Here is a 19710-nt window from a genome sequence, read left to right on the forward strand (position 1 = left end):
TCAGATGTTGTTTAAAGCAAAGTAAAGATAAAATACAACAGAAGTTGGTCCAATAAAAGATATTACCTCACCTACCCTGTGTCTTTAATATCCTGGGACCAACATGGCTACAACAACACTGCATAGTCAGTAACAACTAATTTAAGCCATTTTCATCTGTCTACTGAATATCTGTAGTCTTCAAATCTGTGATCCAATACACACTAACTCCATAGAAAATGACCATACCTAATTATTCAAATGCCTTCTAGCTGACTGTCAAGACATATTTAGAATTTTAAGGGTCCTAGAAAATTCTATGGCTAAACTCCAAATGTCACCAATTAAGACCAGGATTGGGTCCTGTTTGTAGCTCATAAAACTACTGGCTTGGTAGCAGATCATTCTGGCTAATCCCCTAGGCAAAGTTTCTATGATTGGTCTGTTGTCCTGTGGGACAATAAGTCACATTAGGATGTGGTATCATGTATTTTTAAGCATCCTGAAAACTGGCCTTGCAAGCTGTAGGCTGAACCAGACAAAACAGGGTTAGTCCTGCAAAATTTTAAATGGGTAGAAATCCTAGATGATGGGGGCAGGAGGTATCCAAGAACACTTACTTGTATTAATCTGCTATCTTTAATTTGGTTATATTTGCACAAGTTAATTTCTAAAGTCCTGTCCCAGCATGCAGTAGGCCCAATGGACAATTTGGGATGGATAGTTTAGGAAGGACTTCTTCTTGGGTTATGTCTTGATTAGAAACATGGATGCAATCTTCCCAAAGCTTTGCTGTTACATATTTTAAATAGTGGTGGCATATGCAGCAGCCTAAAATATCAGTTTGTTGTTGTCACATCCACCACCTCATAAAAAGTCCCACATAGTCTAAAGTAATAGATTTTTAAAATATGGAAATCGTAGATTCCATTACTTATCTACTACACATCTACAACATTAGTAATGGGAAATGGAGCTGTGTCTATAATTTAGACTGGGTAGGTAATGAATTAAAGTTGCAGGTTGTTTGACCTAGGTAAATGAGACGGTTGTCTCAGTTCAGGTTTTACTGGAGCAGTGTCCACAACACAAACACATTGTCACATTTGGCACCCTTTTTACAGTCTTAACAGAAGCCAAGTGCTCATTTGTCTTAGAGAATAAAAGGGGTCAGCTCCCTGCTATCCTGATAAAGGTAATCCCTTTAGTTCAGAGTTGATGCATGTGCTGGGGCAACATGGTGAAGCTTGTGCTATCACTAACTGTGATGTGGATAACTAAGGGCACTTACTCCTTAGTTGCTGTCAGTCTAGTATCTTTCATCAGCTCTGAAAGAAAAGAGGAAAAAGCTATTCGATGTAATACTTTTTTTGTTGTTGTTGTTATCAAACATCATAGTAGCTGAAAAAGAAAGAAAAAACAAAAAGCCTTTTCTGAGCTCTGTTAATTTTCCTTCTTATGCCTTGTGCTGACCAGAAAGCTCTAATAAACTTTTTCTGTTTCAGATGGAGGTTATGATGCTGTTTTAGATCATTGTTAACATCTTAGGTTTCATGAATTTTCCCACTTAGCTGACCAAATACAGGAAAATGTTTACATAACCAAAGGATCCATGGCTGCCAATAGAATTAATTAATAGAGCAATAATTAGGCAAATAGTAGTGTCCAAATGGTCCCAGTAGAAAAATGTATCCTAATTTCAAAAGAAATCTCATAAATGTTGCATTGTTTGTGATGAGCCATGCCTGTTGCGTTACCGTTAATGCTTGGCAAAGAGCTCAGTGGGGTGCCAGTTTAGGCCTGAAGCTGAGACAATGGAAAGGTTTTAAAGTGTCCAGCCTCATTATCGTCACTGAGTCACGGCAGCAGCCTGAGTATCAGCTTAAAAGCCTTCTTTGATGGGCTGAGCCATTCACATTGAAACAGGTAGACAAACTGAGTTCAGAGCAAATTACAGAGGCACTGCTACGTTTGTATGGAACAGACTCAGAATAGTCTGTTATGCCAAGCTGATAACCAGATAAAAAGTAACGCAGAAGCTAAGCTGTTTTTAAAAGTTCTCAGTTGACTTCAGTAGTTCATTGGGTCAAATAGTAATACAAGTTTAATAGACTAACATCATCCATACTTTCCATTGTAATGCTTATAATTTGGGTCCTACCAGTTTCACGGCCGTGCAAAACATGTCACGGACCGTGAAATAAGCCCTTCCCCCTGAAATCTGATCTCCCCAGTTCTGCAGGGAGCACCCCAGCTGGGTTGGGAAGAGACAGGAATTGTCCTTCCCCTTCATGGCTGCTGTCCGGGGAAGATCAGACCCACCTCCGGGTACCTCCCCCTGCTGCAGGAAGTTCCAGGGCTGCTGCCTGGAGGAGGCTTCTGGAGGTGAAAGTGGGTCCGATCTCCCCTATGCCGCTGGGAGCGCCCCAGCCGGGGCTTCTAGTCCTGGCTGGGATGGGAAGGGACAGGACTTGCTCTTCCTCTGCATGGCCATTCTCAGTGGGGAGATCAGACCCACTTCCAGAGGCAGCGCAGAAGTGAGGGGGATCTCACTTTTGCACTGCAGCAGCCCCGGAGCTTTCTGCAGCTGGGGGAAGTAGCTGAAGGTGGGTTTGATCTCCCCCCAAGAGCAGCCGTGCAGGGGAAGGGTAAGTCCTGTCCCTCCCCAGCCCAGCAGGGCTTCCACACCACAACTTCTGCCGTGGCTTGGGGCACCTGGGCTCCCCCCATGGCTTCTGCTGGGTCTCTGTGCCCCCGTGGCTCCTGCCTGGGCTCGGGGCACCCTGGCTCCGGGCTTCCACCCTCTTGGCTATCCTGCAACCGTCCACCCCATCCCACAACAGCTTTACAAACCAACCACCCCCCTTTTGGGACCTCCAGTTACACCACCATGGAATTTGAGATGTAAACATCTGAAAGCATGAAATTGACTAATTTTCATATCCTATGGCCATGAAATTGACCAGAATGGATGGTGAATTTGGTGGGGCCATATTTATAATATGGTAGCATAGAGGAAAATCCAGCTAGAGATATCTTATTCTGTTTTTTTTAAATGCTTTTAATATGCCATAAACATTCTTTCAGATTAAATCTAAAATGGATAGAAAGACCACATTTTTCAAACTATATCATAGAAAGAAAATAAATGTAAATCACTAAGAAAGTGCTCAGCTTTGATTTTTCATGTTGTCTGAGCAATGCTATTTTAGTGGGAATAAAGCTGAGCCTAAGTGATGTTATTCCCTGTTTCTCCAACCTCTTCAAAACCCATTTTCCTGAACACCATGGTTGAGGCTCTCTGGATTTGGGGTGTATGGCTGAGGGGGTAGGGGATAGTACTCTGGAAGAGTTTGTCTCTGTGGCTTCATCACCTGGCAAACCAAGGGGGCCTTTAGTAGTGACTGGTTTCTGCTCTGTGATATTAAGTCCCAGAGGAGAGATAAGAAGGGAAGGCCTGGAGATACTGTTCCATCTAGGTATATTCATGGTTGGAGGGTCAGGGCCCTGCTTTGCATGGAGGCTAACTCCAGCCCACATGACTATATGATACCTTGGACGCGAGGAGTTTTTCCAATATCATTAGCCCTCCTGTAGTATTTCCATGGGGTATGTCTGACTCTGAGTTTGTAATGGAATGGCAGTAGTTTTACACTAGAGATAGCTGTAGAACATAGACCTGATTTGTCATCTCTCATACAGTGGTTTAAATCAGGAGGAATTCCACTGAAGACAGTGGAGTCACATCAGTGTGAGAAGACTCGTACTCAAAGAATCTAGCAGTGAGTGAACATTTTGTAGTATATTAAGAACTGTAAATATAAGACCTGATTTTTAGAGTGTTTCATGCCTGCTTAATTGCCACTTCCCCACAGTTGCTACTGTAATGAGAAACAAGTAAAATAATTTAAAACTTTAGCAGCTATGGCTAATGGGGAAAAACAGGTACATAAGTGGAAAGTATCCCTTACAGTAAATAGAGATATGGAAGTGTTATATGTGTATCTCCACCTTTCCATAGGAAAAGGCACAATCTGCTTTTGGAGGGTGTGGATTATACAGATGTAAAGCTGAAACAAATTCATTCTCCACAGTGTGATACAATAGTGTCAAACCCTCCCTTTTTTCTCACCATCTTATTTTTGGCATTTGATCATATTCTGTTGGTCAGTAGTAGGAAATGTCAGGAACCTTTTACCTTGAGTTTTAAGTGTAGGACAAGTTCTTCAGCAGCATATGATGCATTGAGTTGATGGGTCTTAGTCTAGCTCTTTATAGACAGATGCTCACATCCTAAAACAGCATTACAGTTGGCAGCACCAGCAGAGAGAGCATGGATTAACTAGGCACAAAGACAGAATTACTTCTTGCCACTAGTGATGCGAATCCTTCAGGTCAGGCTGGAGGCACATTGGCAAGGCAATGCTTAGGAAGCTTACAATGCTGCTTCCTGTACTGGTCCAGGTAACAGCCAAAAGAGGAACTTGGTTTTGAGAGCTGTCCACATTTGGTTGATGGCAAGTTGAGTGAGATGGAGGATACCTGCTCTCAAAGAATGTTACTTATTTTTTAATACATTTTTCCTGGGACAGTGTTGATGATCAAGGTGGCAACTAGTCTCTTCGATTCCTCTCTGTCATTTGCTGATGCTTCCATCTGCTCTTTGATGTTGAGAATGACTCTTCTGTCCTCCCTGCTAAGAGTCCTTTGTGACTTTTCTCTTGGGTGCCCTTGTTTCCTCACACTAGTTGATTTCCATGGAGGAGTCTGCGTGTTGGCATTCAGAATACGTACCCCCAATATATCAAGCCCTTCCTTCTGATTCTGATAGAGACATACTGCTGGTTGTGATTTCTCAGTTCTCTCTGTTGGTAATGAAGTCTTTCCAACCAATATCCAGAATCTTTAATAGACGCTGTTGTGTTAATTTAGATGGAATAAAGGTGTTAACATGATCCTGTCACTGTTCAACATTAGTACTATGCTTAATACTATGGCAAACACATTCTTAATAATTCTTTTAACCTTTTACTAAAGAAACAGAAATAAAAGGAAAACAGTTAAAGCATTTGAATCCCTTGTTCGCTTTCCCTTTTAATGGAGAGAGTTTGCAGAAGGGAGATTTCCCTTGTTTGACAGTCTTTTAGCTGGCAATAACTGTCCATTTGGGGGAAAGAAAAGTAGTTAGTTGAGATGGGCTGGAGCTGTCATTGCTGCTGCTGTTAAAATTCAGTCCTGTTTCCTAGAAGGAAAAACAAGACAAACACACACAAAAGGATAAGGAAAACAGTAAAAAATTAAGCTTCTATTTCTGGTGTTGATTCTCACTAGCAACCTCACTGCTGGAAATACGCAGGCAGAGCACATGGTCTCATCAGCCACTCTGAGACCAGACAAAATTGTACCAGTATCAGGCTATTTAGGGCATTGCATTTAGTTGCCTTTCTGGCAATAGGTTTACAGCAATGGAGCAAAATATACAGTCTTGGCAGGCTAAGCCAGGCTCTTATTAGACAGAAGTAAAAAGGAGAGAAATAAGGTGTGGAAGGGAAAAGACATATTGCCGGGTGCGTGGAGGGGAGACAAAGTCTCACAACCCAGCTGATGTTCAGGATTTAGAAAAGCCAGTGGAGATGGTGGTGTTTCTGGATCCCTCTTTCTTTCAAAGGCTGGTCAGGACATCTGTCAAGATCAAGCCAAAAAAGGCATAATGGTGTCATACTGGATCATGGGATCCCAGGAAATGGTGGGGGTGGCAACTATGATGGTAAAGCTTGCTATTTCCCTTTTTCTTGTCTTTCAGACAGCTATGAGTGTGGTAGCCAATTTTTCCCCAAAAAATAATTTTTAAGAACCCCAAAAGCAAGTGATAGGTGTAATAGCCTATCTTTTTATTTTATCCACCAATAAGGCCAACATAGCAGTTTGGGTTCATTAATTACTGGTTCCACACATCTCGGGTTTACCAGGCATGGTTTTTGCACAGTTCTTCTTAAATTATATTAGTGGGATTTTTTGTTTAAACTAATCTAGTCTTTTGTTTTGCTTTTGCACCTTTTCCCATTAACACTTATTGGTATAGATTATTTTTACAGCAGGGGAGGGAGACTTTGTCTGGGTTTACTTTTCAAATAATACATTTCAAAGATTATCTGGACTGTAAAAACCAAGAAAGAGAACCCCTTAGATAGCTGTCACTTAGGGGACAAAGGGAACAGCACACTCTGATTCTGTGAAAGGTGAATCCTCCTAACTGAAAGGCTGGAGGTGCTGATTGCTTGAGGTGACTGAGAAACTATTTTAGGCAAAGATATAGCTTGCTAGAATTTAGTGTTAGGCATTAGAAAGCATGTTATTTTGACCATACCCGTTTCTTTTTCTCCTGCTTAGTGTCACCTTAATCTATTTTCTGTATTAATAAACTTATGGTTAGTTTGACTATAAACCATCTCTGTGTATTAAGATAAATAGGGTGTACTCAGCTGGGCTAACAGGCTAGTTTGTGTATGCTGTCTCTTTGGAGACAGTAGACTTAATTTCTGTGACAGTCCAGTCAGAGGGTCTGGACACTAGAGAGACATTTTAAGGGGCCTTATTCCCACCCATCCCCAACCCTAGCATACAAGTAACTCCCAATGAATTCTGTAGAAGTTACTTGTTTCCTGCTGGAAGAGAATTCTGGCCTCAGGTATTGACAAAATGTTACTAATAGTAAAATGTATTAGTGGTGACATTTTTCTTTTTCTGTTTTCCCTGCATTTATCCCACTACTTCCTTGACAAAGCTTCAGCCCCTCTGTATATTGCAAACATCTACATCAGAAAGTAGTTTGATTCAAAGTTCTGCTCTCTGTGCCCATACTGCAGTAGGTCCTGCACAGTTATACACCCTAAATATAGATAAGTGTTAATGCCAAATTCTATGTCAGACTCCTATCTTTCTCAGTTGCAGATGATGGAAGTATTGTGTTATGCATTTAAATCATGCACATCAGAGGTTACATTTGGGCGTGTGAAGCAATGGCCTAGCTTATCCTTGCCCATTTAGTATTTGAAAGCAAAGCACAGCTATCATTGAAACATCAAAATTATTGAAGCTGAACCTTCCTTACCTCTAAAATTGATTACATAAATGTCTGTTTTGTAATCCCAGTAGCAATTAAAGATTTAATTGTGCTATTCCGTATAAACTAATTTAACACAAATTAGCTCATTTAACAAGAGACTTCTTATTATAAATAAAAAGGAGCTGGTTTGAGCAGCTATTTTAAAACTAATATTTGTCATAGGAACATTGGATTTTGCTGTACCAGATCATATCATTGGCTCAGCTTGTCTGTTATTATAATTCCAAAAATAGCCAGTACCAGATACCTGGATCCACCTTTCCTTTGTCACTCCACCCTTACACAATGAAGCGAGTCAGCTGTGAAATGTTGTATGTGGAATGGAGTGATTAATGATTAGTGATTAATTTCTGATTACCGAAGTGATCATTTGACATTTTGAGGAATAAATCAAGAAAAAACAATTAGAGCATTTATTCTCAGAAGGAAACATTTTCCTGCCCATATCGGCTTCTAAGTTTTTACCTTGAGGTATGAGTTTCCTGCCACTCCTAGTTATTTTCACTCCACTGAGATGTGGCAAAATGCTGAATGGCAAGGCCAATCCATGGTGGGAGTGGTACAGACAACTGCCGTGCAAATCTCAAAAGACAACCTTTTTATATTTTATTTAATAAATACTCCTCCACCAACATCCCCCGGACAAAAAGAAAACATGGTGTAGGTTTTTGAGAAATACAGAAGAAGGAAATTCCCAGGCATAAAGGGACAAAGTCAGCCCAGACATGTGCAGACACAGCTCCTATTGACTTCAGTGGGAGTTGCACTTGTGCCAACACTGGATTTGGTCCAAAGTGTTTGTGTATGGAGGTGGAAGCACTAGTGCAGGCCTGCTTTGTGCAGGGTTAGACTATGGAGTAGTGGGAAAGCCTATTCCTTGTTTATGCTAATGCTTCTAGCAGTGTTGTTGCATGGATGGATACTAAACCAGCTGTGGGAGAACTGGTAACAATTTTCAATGTGCATGGCACTTCCAGCTGTTTTCAGTGAGACCAAAGCCATGCCCGCAGGCCAAATGGCTGTCATTCTATGGTTGCAGGGCTAGACAAGACACTTAGGACACAGAGACTGTGAGGAGCAGTGGAGACACTGAAGGTGCATGGGGAAACTGAGAGGGGAAGCAGCAAGTTGATTTAAGGGTTGCAGGGAAATGGGATGGCAGGGACATGTGCAGGACAGGTGGAGGTTAAGGAGAATGGAGCAATGTGAGAAGCTGGAAGTAGTGTGAAGTGGTGCAAAGGGAGACTAAAAGGGTTCAGAGGATAGTGAAGGGGTGGGAGATGGAGAGGGATTAGAATGGCAGTTACCCCAACCTAGGGGTGATAGAGAGAAAAGGGAATCCTTTGCAAGCGCTATTGGGAAGGACACATTTTTGCATGCGTATTTGAGGCTGGATTATGACCCTTAAAAGCTCATGCAGACAGCCAACGGGGTTTAGGCTCATAAGTGCCTAAATCAATTGAAAATTAAACTCAAGCTCCTAAATCAGTTAAGTGTTGCAACGCTGAGTGCAGCAACACCTAAATACCCTTAAAAATATGGGATTTGGGGCAAGTGTTTGTCCTCCTGAAGCTTCAAAAACCAAACGGTACATAAGAAAACCCAGTCTTTTATTATTATAGAAAAATCTTTGAATGCATAGGGTTGGCAATATTGCATGCATTGCTAGGGAGGAGCAACATGCACTCCCTTGCCTGCCTGAGCGGTATGCACACCACTGCCTGGCTGCAGTGACCACTGACAAGGTGGGGTAGTTCCATGGCCCTACCTCCTCACTGACTCTTTCGGAGTGGCTTGCGTTCAAGGTGTTCTTAGCAGGGAGCAATCCCTAGACTCAAGAAAACATTCATTGCTCCTTTGATGCCTGTGCAAGGGCCAGCTGAAACTCTGGCCCTGTATGTGTGATTCAGGAATATACAGCACATGCCTGATATTAAAATGCACACACCAAGATGTTGCATATATGGACCCTTTCGGATCTCTGTACAGAAAAAGTGAAGTATCAGGATACATGAGGGCAATTTAGTACGCAATTTTGTAAAAACAGCACCTCTACAATTGCACTGTTTGACAAATCTTTGAATATCTGTAGCAGCACTAATTCAAATGTAAGGTAATGCAAGGTGTAAACTGTGCCTTAGCTTTTTCATGGCTTACACCAGTATAATCCAACTACGCTAGGAGTTTGCACTCATCTTGCTGCATGGGTGCAAAAACCCAAACCAAAACAAAAACCAAACCAAACAAACAAAAAAAATCCAGCATAGACATGTTACACATTTAGATCTTGTCTACACTGGAAAACCCTGTAAGTGACTAAGGAATTAAGTCCTGTCTGTGCTGTTTTTGTTTTTGTTTTTGTTTTTGTTTTGTTTTCAAAATAGCCCCTTCAGGCTACCTTTATAAATGATGAAGATATAGAAGGGCATAACCCCATTTTTAGTCCTTTACAGGCCACCTATGCCTAAGCCTGCAGGACTTTCTACATGTCCTTTGTTTTCTCCTGCCTCATGTAACTCTGACTGGATGCCAATTACAGAATGGATTTGTTTGTCATTTCTTTGTACCATAGAGTAGTAGGTCCTAATAATGATAAATATTAGGGGTGACATGACTATCTATATTACATTGAAATGGTGACATCTAAGCAGCATAGACAGCATGTTTTACAGTGAACAGGCAGTTTTGTCTGTAATGTTTGTTCTTGCATTTCATATCCTATTTGTGACTGTTATATTTATAAATTTCACACTATAGATTTGAAGAATATGCAGGTGTGGAATTTACTTGGAATTTTGGTGGGGGATGAGGAAAGGGATCTGAATTCCTACTTTTCACCTGACCTTTAGCAACTTGAGATTTCTACTCCTCATTCATGGTACCCTAGTACCACCTTGGTTAGAAGACCCAGAATCATCCTAGAGTAATCTTGCACCTGGTCTCACACAATTGATTCGCTTCTGCCCCCAACCCTGGCTTCGGGCAGGGAGTTGCAGAACAGCCTATTCTGGGTCCTATCTATATTAATAAAATTAACACTGGTGTAACTAGCATATTTATTACTCCTGTGCTACTGCCTGCAGTAGACATACTGCCTACGGTAGACTGCACTGATGTAAAATGGGAGTTAAACTGGTGTGGCCTATTCTAGTAATTCAGACCATGTCTAGAATAAAAAAAAAAAAATTTGTCTAAGCTTTTGTTAGCTATCATGTTTTACCTAATATTTGTAAACATTAGTGGAGACAGCTTTTAACATTTTTAAAGATATACGAACTGGTCATGGTCAACCGTGGTCAACCTTAGGAGCTTTTTAATTTTTTAGAATTGAAGGCTTTAAGTGAACAATATTTTTTTAGAAACAAGTGAGGTTTGATTCATAGAGCTAGTTGTTCTATTATTTGTCCTTAAGTCATAATTCATTACGGGCCTATTTAAAATGTTGTAGATAATGAAATACTTTTAGTATCTATTTCTCATTGGAAAAATGGCACTGTTCAAATTAAGTGGGTTTTAAAAACTGTTATAGGTATATAGCACCTTAATTTTTTGGTAGGGGAAAGTAGAAAATTTAACTTACTTAGTCTATATAAATTAAAAACAGAATCTGGTTGATATTAATGTGGCAGCAACATACGTTTTTTCATAAAGTTGTATGTTTAATAATACAGTAGATACATTTAAAAGGTCTTCCTTTATAAAATATGTTGTAACATTGTGTGTTTCCATAAAATTTTAAATTGGTATTATTTTTTAATCAATCTATAGGATATTGATTTGTTCAGAAAATTTTGAAATTCATATATTTATGTATTTTTAAAATTACTCCTTTGAACTAAGTTTATTACATTTCTTCCAAAATATGAGACCATGCTGACGTTGTGACCTTAATTTGGGTGTGAAATATTGAACTTTTATGCTGAAACTGGTTGAGTGATTACAGGTAATATTAAATTTTACTAGTGTATGCATTTATAATGGATTGAATGTATGGTAATAGTAGTATATTCTTTTGTCCCTCTCCTTTTCTTACAGTTTTTTATTTGAAAATTGAATTTTGTGCTTTCACTTTAAATTTGATGACATTGACCTGCTGTATATAGTTCTGTTATCCTTAGGAAGATTTTCCGTTGACAAACACTGAAGCATTTGAAACATTTTATTTCTTGCAACTTTCTGATGAAGTGAGACTGGTTTCTCCATATTTAAAAATTACAGATTTTATAGATATCTGCATGGCAGTAGTTACATTATAGAGGCATATTAAGGAGAGAGGGCCTATAATTTGAGTGCAACTTATTTACACATGGAGTTAATTTATAAAACCATATTGTTTCCCTATAACCAGAACCTACCTCAAAGATTTTAAAGGACTCTGCTCTGAGTGTGTTTTGTAAGTTAAAGTATAGCTGTAAATAAGGAACAGTTATGGTGGTGAAATTTTGAATGGATTTTGTAAATTATGAATACAATGCAAAATGGAAGAGAAAGTCAATGCATCTCGAAAACAAACTATAGTGAATTCACTGGGCGCACTATTACAATTTGGCACTGTTACAGTGTCCCTGGAATATTACAGTATTCTCTGGAATAATAATGGATCACTCTATCAGTTGATCCTTTCTGATCATATGGGACTTTTTAAAGTTTTGTAACAAACATACATAGGAAGTTAGATACACAAACCTAAATTACAACAGGAAGGACTTCTAGATAAAGCAAATGAAATCATCAGGTACTACTTCTGCAGAACTCCTTGCTCCTGCCACCCTCTTTGCAAGACTGGCATTAGAAACATAGGCCAAACTTTGCTTTCTTTTACATACTTGCAAACCTATAGAAGTAAATAGTTGTGTTTCACCATAGGTGACACATATAAAAGGTAAAGGGGCATATTCTGTCTGTGAACAGACTCTGTATTCCATCAATCCTTTGTGTATTAGTGCTTCCTGAAAGAGATCACTTTGCCTCTTACATTCTTCTACAATGGCTCTTGTTAGGTTTTGCCTTTTCTGGGAATATTTGTGCAAAGAGCTGGGCATTGCTGTGTGTCTTAAACACAACAAAGCTCAAGATCATCTTGATATTCTGTGGCAGGTAATTCCACAATCAAAGACCCCTCCCTCCCCCAGACATCAAAGTGCTTCATCCTAGTGGCCTTTCAATTGATCTTAACTGCTGCACTGATGTGTACTGAGGAGACAGGCTCATCCAGGAGAGCTAGTTGTCAGCAAACTTAGTAAATTGGGAGGACCATGATCTTGAAGCAGATTTGTAATGGACTGTCCTCACTTGCCATGTTTACCAACCAGGCAGACTACTGCATGTGTGAACCACTTCGGGTGGCAAGGATGATCAGACTCTGAGCAGGTTTTGCAGCACTGTCTTTTAATCCTCTGTCCTCGTATGTACTTCAGCTGACACAGTCTATGGTTTTGTATGTGAATGTTGTGGATAGCAGATGGCTGAGTTAGCCTTGTCTACACTATCACTTATATTGGCAAAACTTTTGTCACTCAGGGGTGTGAAAAAACACACTCCTGAGCAACATAAGTTTTGCCAGCATAAGCGTTTGTGTAGCCACATTATGCTGATGGGAGAGAGCTCTCCCATCGACATCATAAAACCAGCTCAACGAGCGGCGGTAGCTATGTTGTCAAGAAAGTGTCCCCCACTGACATAGCGCTGTCCACACGAGTGCTTATGTCGGCAAAATGTATGTTGCTCAGCAACATAAGTTCTAGTGTAGACAAGGCCTTACTTATCAAACGGTCAGTGGACTGGTTGAGCACCTGGACAGCATTCTTCTGCAGGCTGTTCTGGAAGCTCAGTGGATTCTAAATGAGAGAGTAACGAGGTCCTGACTTCTGCCTGTAAGTGGCAATGCTGGAACCACATAGAGATGTTCACACTAATCCACTGATCTCAACACTACATCCAAAATTCGTGTTCATTGCCTGTGTGATTACTTGAATGGGCAGAGACTACCTGGGAGAATCCCATGGCTTCTGGGGTGAAGTGGAAATAGTCCACATGTATGATGTATTCTCCTATTTTTATGAGACTTGGAACTTCCATTACCATACTTGACAGTAGCTCCGTTATTTCTGATAGGAAAGTTGTGGGGTAAAGTTTCTCTATGACTTCCATACTAATTTTGCCCCTGGATTCTTAGATTAATGCTTTGAGATGAGCATATTCCAAGGACAAGTCCCCTCTGTGTTAGACTGCAGGGGAAATACAGCATGGCCATTTCTCCTCCTTCTCTTCCCTTTAATAGTATCGAGCCTCTTATGGGAAGAAGCTGTGCTATACAGGGCTAGCAAACCTAAGTGGGTATCTGCAATACAAATGGAGAGTAGAATTTGTCATCATGCCTTTAATTTGGCACTATGCAGCACTACTACAGTGAGTAATTTCTTCATAATCTACCAAGGTTCCTTATGTGAAGACTCTGAGCTCATTTTGGAGGAGAACATGTGAATAAACAAAATGAGAATCTTTTCAAAGGGTGTATGCAGAGTACTCCTCCAATTGAGTTCACAGGCATACCCAGGTGTTCATGTAATTTATAGCAGCATTCATTTACATGATAAATTGCAACAGATCTGATGATACTTTGGTAGGGGAACACATTCCAAATAGTTGTTGTTTCCTCCTGTGTCTAACTCAACCCTATTTTGTATGTATGTTGTAGTTCTGAAAGTTAGCCATTTTCAGAACTACAACATACATACAAAATAGGGTTGAGTTAGACACAGGAGGAAATAACAACTATTTGGGATGTGTTCCCACAGTATCCAAAGTATCATCAGATCTGTTGCAATTTATCATGTAAATGAATGCTGCTATGAACACCTGGGTATGCCCTGTGAACCGAGTTGGAGGAGTCATAAGAACACAGACACCAGTGGATGAAGATTGATAGCATGGCAGGGGATGGGATGTCTGAAGCCATGTAGAGGCACAGCAGCTGCTAATATGAGGCCCCAGGTTTATGTGAATTGAGCTATCCTTATTCTTGGCTACTTGGACTACCTGTGTTTTGCAGTCCACAGCCTCTCTTCCTTCCAAAATATCACCTGGCTCACAAACACAAAGCAAGAGATGGTGAAAATGTAGCCTTTCAAAACCATATATTTTTCCTCCTTGCATGTTATGCAGGAGGCAATCATAAGGCCTAGTGAAAGCAAAATGTGTAGCTCTATGTGTAAGTTCTATCACCAACCAAGTTCTTTTGAATTTAAACAAAAGAACTGAACTTTCAGATTAAATAATTAAATATAAGTAATAGAGTTAAGAAAATATAAACTGATACAATTACATTTAGTTGAAACAAGTTACAGTCATATTATAGGAGGCACTGATAGCACCTCCTGTTTCTATAGTGTGGAAACAGATTATTTTATATAAGCCTAATTTCAGAACTTTGCAAAATATTCAGTTTTGGGGCTGAACATTTCTATACTGATTGAAGTTGATTTCTTTTCTGAAATTTTGATCAAAATTCCTTCAGATATTTTGCAGCTTCACCTATTCCTCATTAAAAAGTAGTGGCAAGTCTGTTCATGCCACTAATTTCTTTTGGTATAGATTGATTTGTCTACACTTGAAATTTCCATTAGTGCAGCTACAATGGTGACTGACCACTAATGGTTGAAGGGGGACAAATCTCCACTGTAGGCAAGATCTTATTGCAAACCTCCTATTATCAGTTAGACCTGTGCTTTGGATCAAGAGGTTGATTATATATGATCCTAAACCTATAGCCACAGCTATGCCTCATTTAAAAAAAAAAAAAAAAAAAAAAGTAGTAATAATTTGGCCTTCCTGAATTGAAACAGCTCTGCACTGGGGAAAGACAAAGGCACACAGAGCCCATTGCCATAAATTGTATTTTTCAGTGCCACGGCTGAGGTGTTTTCTAAAATAATTTATTTTGTTTTATTTTAACTGGTAAAAATTATGATAAAAATTAGCTCCAAACTGTTTCCAAGTACAGTGCGATGTCATTTATGAACAGACAAACAAACCCTGAGCTTCAAATGTCCCCCAGTGTACCTATGAACAGATACGTACTGTGATAGATTTAGTATGCATACACTAACGTGTTGAATGACGATACATAATATTGGAACAAATATAAAGGGTGCAGACATCATCTTTAATATATTTTGTTTTAAATTTTCCAAATGCTTTTTTCATATAATTCATTGTTCAGTGGGAGTTTTCCCTAAGTTAGGAATACAGTACCAAAGCCAAAAAACTATATTCAATTTTTGTGGTTTTTTAGGATAGGATAGGGGTATACACAACAGCCCCCTACAAACCTATTAGTGAACAACTGAAAAAACTTTGCTCGTTTGCTAGGTGTCTACATTTTTTAAGTGTGCAGAGACCCTTTAAGTATCTTTCCAGGCATTTCTATCACCATATTATCTAGCAAAGTAGGAATACTGCTGTCAAGCATGTAAAGCCGGCAGGATAATGCTTTAATTATACAGAATACAATAAATTACACTTTGATGCTAAAGATATTCAGTAGTTCATGTCCGATGTACCACTTGGCTTTGATTGCTCTCCTTAAAATGAAGTGGATAATAAAAAGCTTCAGAATAAATGGCTTCACTGTTTACCTTCACCACTGTGTTTCTATTGAACATTCTTGCCTGCCCACTGAGCCTTGAAGGAAGCTGCGCAATGCCAAGGACGAGCTCAGGAAAAAGCTTTCCAACCCTCCTGGAGTTTTGATTTTGAGTAACATGTAGAATGGTTTAATCTAATTTTTCTCCTTTCCACCTATCTCCTCCCACCAAAAACTGGTAGATGCTTCCATCCTGTTCTTGTGGAGGGCCAGCTCTGCTTCTTGTTTTGCTTTTTTTGTTTTCTTAACCTCCAACTGCACTGTTAATTAAACGTTTTATCCTTAGGGAGCCGGACAACAAGATGAGAGCCAGTGTGTGGGTTAAAGTTTTCTTTTTTAAATTTAGGTGTAAACAGGGTCTAGACAAGCAATATTTATTAATCAGAAAAATCCTGTGCTGTTTCTGTTCAGACTCCGTTTGCTATTGGTGCCTATTATATTTTGAATAGGTACAAATGGACTGCAGTATGATTGACAGAGCCTCTGGCTAATGTGTGGGCTCATCTTTTCTCTGTCATATTAAAACATGTCTCACATCTGATCCCATGTGTGGGAACGGAGGGCAGGGGGAGCGAAGACATTCATTCCCCCCCACTGTTCCTGGCTAGAATTTGAGAGTGCAAAGTTATCTATCACTTTATTTTCCCTGTCCCCATGTTAATATTAGTCCTACTCACCCTGGCTGTAGAGGGTGACCACTTTTTCAAAAGGCAAGAGAAGGACACATGCAGGAACACTATTCCCTACGTGGCCCCATCGTGCTTCTCTTCCTCTGAGGCACTGCCCCTGCCCCTTCCCCAGAGCCCCCACCCTCCTGCTCCTCCTCTTCTCCCAAGGTCCTATCCCCTGCCCAGGCCAGAAACTGGAGCCAGGCAGTGGTAAGAGCCACTCGAGGAGCCCCAAACCTCCACCTGCCTTGGGTGGTGCATCCTGGGGGACAGGGATATGGGCCGGGGGCTGCTCTTGGGCACCCTGGGCCCAAGGCACGTGGAGGGTCTAGGGCTTCCTAGGCCCCTCTTACCATGCCTGGTTTCTGACCTGGCCAGGAGCCAGGGCCTCAGGGGCGAGAGGAGGAGCAGGGAGTGGGGCCTCCTTATGAGTGGTGGCTAAGGCTCACCTCAGCTGCCCCCACCGGGAAGAGACTGGTGCTGCCCCTGAGCCTCAGGCAGGCAGGAAGTGGTGCTCCAGGGAATCTGGGATAAATGCTGTCCCGGAGTCATTTATCCTAGGACTGGGAATTGATCTCTGCATTTTGGGACTGTCCCACTCAGTTCTGAACAGGTGGTCGCCCTACCTGGCTCATGATAAAAATAAGAATGATACAGTGTTTTGGGTCTCATTCTGTGGTTCCCTCTCACAGTAAAATTCCTGTTGACCGTTTCGCATTCAGTATGACTAAGGCTACGAATCTGTCATGGAGGTCACAGCCTGGGAGATCATGACCTTCATGAATTCAGGGCTCCAGCTGTCAGCCCCTCGGGGCGGTGGGGCTCAATATGTCAATCTGCTCCAGGCAGCGGGGCTTGGGCTTTCAGTCCATCCATCCCCCTCCCCACCACCAGGGCTCAGGCTTTCAGTCCCAGAGACCAAACAGACCCAATAGCACCCCAGGCAAAGAGCATCTTCAGCACCTCCTCTTCATTTGTTAAACTTTTCTGGAAAGTCTGGAAGGTTTGATGAGATTCTACAACAATCCAGAACATTCTAGCTTAGTGAAAAAACAAATCTGGAAGTGTAAAATGTTTCAGATATTCCTTCAAACATTCTAGTTTCCCTTTTGTTGCAAACAACAAAAACAGCACCCCAAGCAGTCGCCTTCCCCTAAATCTAGTACCTCCCCCCCCCCACCCTGGCTGGCGGGTCTTGGGCTGTCAGCTCCCTGCTGGAGGGGTTCAGACTCCAGCCCTGCACCACAGAGCTTGGGCTTCTGTGAATTAGTGTTTATTGCCCGCAACCTGTCCTTGACGTTTACTAAAAATAACCGTGACAAACTCAACCTTAAGTATGATGAAGGCAATTATTGTAGCAGTGTTCATCTTCCTCTATACTCTGCAGCCTCCAAAAGCTGCCCTGTGGTGGCCACTAGGCACTGTCCTCCCTTGCTGTCGCTCTTCCCGTGCAGTGAGGTGGCGCCATAGTCACTCCCATCCCACCTCTAGCTCTTTTGCTGAAGCCAAGGAGTGTTTTGCCCACTGCTGCCCAAAGGAGCAGACACAGACCGCGATTGCTGTGGTTCCTGATCCTTTGCATTAGACAGGCGCATACGCATCCTGTGCTCATTCTCTGCCCTTGCCCTCTTCCTGCCCAGGTCCCCCGACAGCAGTTCCAGGCCCCAGGATAGAACAGTCCAGTTCCACCACTGCTGCCTGCACCCCCACCCACAGTCCACCCCCATTCTGCCCTCAACCCCACCCTGCCCTGCTGGCTCACTACCACCACATCCCTCCCTCCCTCCCCCCTATGCCAGGCAGCAAGCAGAGAAGAAAGACAGGAGCCAAGGTGGGAAGGCCAAGTGGGGAGATAGGGAGGAGCGAGGCAGCATGCAGTGAGGCTGGGTGGGGCCTGGGGTGGAGTGTGGGTAGGGCTACAGGCAGAAGAGCCCTGGGCACTTTTAAATTGCTAGGCCCCTGGACAATTGTCCCCTTCCCCCCGCAATCAACAGGCATACTCCTCCTCTTTCCTTGTGCTAGGGGCACACTCCCCCCAAAAACTCTCTTAGCACTAGGCACATTCTTTCAGATAGCAACACCACAAATGCCGCACGCAGTCGATTTGTTTTAATTTACAAAAGTTCCTTTTATTTACAATCCAGCACATGGTTTTGTTTTTTAAATATAAAATGACCTGGACCCACTTGACAAAAACGCAAATGGGTGGTGATGAAATAAATAGCTCCAACAAAAAAGGCCCAGTATGAAGTCACATGTCCCTTTCCCCCCCATTCTCCACGGCTGGAAGGTTTAAATGCGAATGGATGGACTTAACATTTGGAAAACCATTTTACTCATAAGAATCCACATACAGAGCCCCAACGGATGCAGCTCTGCTCCAGAGCCACGATCGCCCCCATATAACCCAGCAAAGTATAAAAGGCAAGGGGGGATTGTATCAAGTAATTGGCCCTTCCCCCCAATTCAGGCAATTCGGCTACAGAACTCGTGGAAGTCCCTCTCCATGAAGATCTCGCTCTCGATCACATCGTCCTCGGAGGGGAAGTACTGCAGGCTCTCCTCCTGGTGCACATCCTCCAAGCCGCCACCGAAAAACCGCAGCTGCTGCTGCTGGGAAGCAGGTTCAGAGGCAGTGGTGGCTGAAGAAGTGGGCGGAGACCAGGAGGAGGAGCACGAGGAGCAAGAGTCATCAGCAACATCCATCAGCGCCCCCCGGGCGTTCTCCAGCACCCCCAGGTAAGAGTCCATGTCCAGCGGGTCCATCTCACAGTCCGACCCGCCGCTCTCGGTGCCCACCGAGTCCGACCGCAGGTGCATGAGCTGGTACTTCTCCCGCATCAGGAACTGGTTGGTGTTGCGGGGAGCCCGCATGCCCGGGGCGCGCTTGCCCATCATGTTGACGGGGCGCAGAGAGAGCAGCACCCGGGGGCGGGTGGGCCGGTAGCACCGCTGATGGGCCCTGTGGTGCTGCTGGTAATGGGTGTGCGTCCTACTGCCCAAAAACTTCCCGGAAGTGATGGGGGTCCTTCCACGGTGACGCCAGTCATGGTGCCAGCGAGATCTGCTGCAGCCTCTCCGGGGCGCTCCTTCCTTCAGCTGCTGGTAGCCTTGTTCCGGCCCCTCCTCTTCCTCCTCCTTCCCAATCCCTGCCCGGGCGGGCTCCAAGGGGGCACCCATGGCTCCTCCTGGGCCGCAGGTGATCAGCTCTTCTCTTCTCAGCATAGTGACCCTCTCATTCTCTTGGCAGCCCTGGACAGCTGCCAACAACCCCCAAAGCAGCACGGTCGGTG

The sequence above is a fragment of the Emydura macquarii genome, unplaced genomic scaffold, assembly GCF_026122565.2.
Source record: "Emydura macquarii macquarii isolate MOO-44397 ecotype Brisbane River unplaced genomic scaffold, CSIRO-AGI_Emac_v2 contig_2846, whole genome shotgun sequence".
Classification (NCBI taxonomy): Eukaryota; Metazoa; Chordata; order Testudines; family Chelidae; genus Emydura; species Emydura macquarii.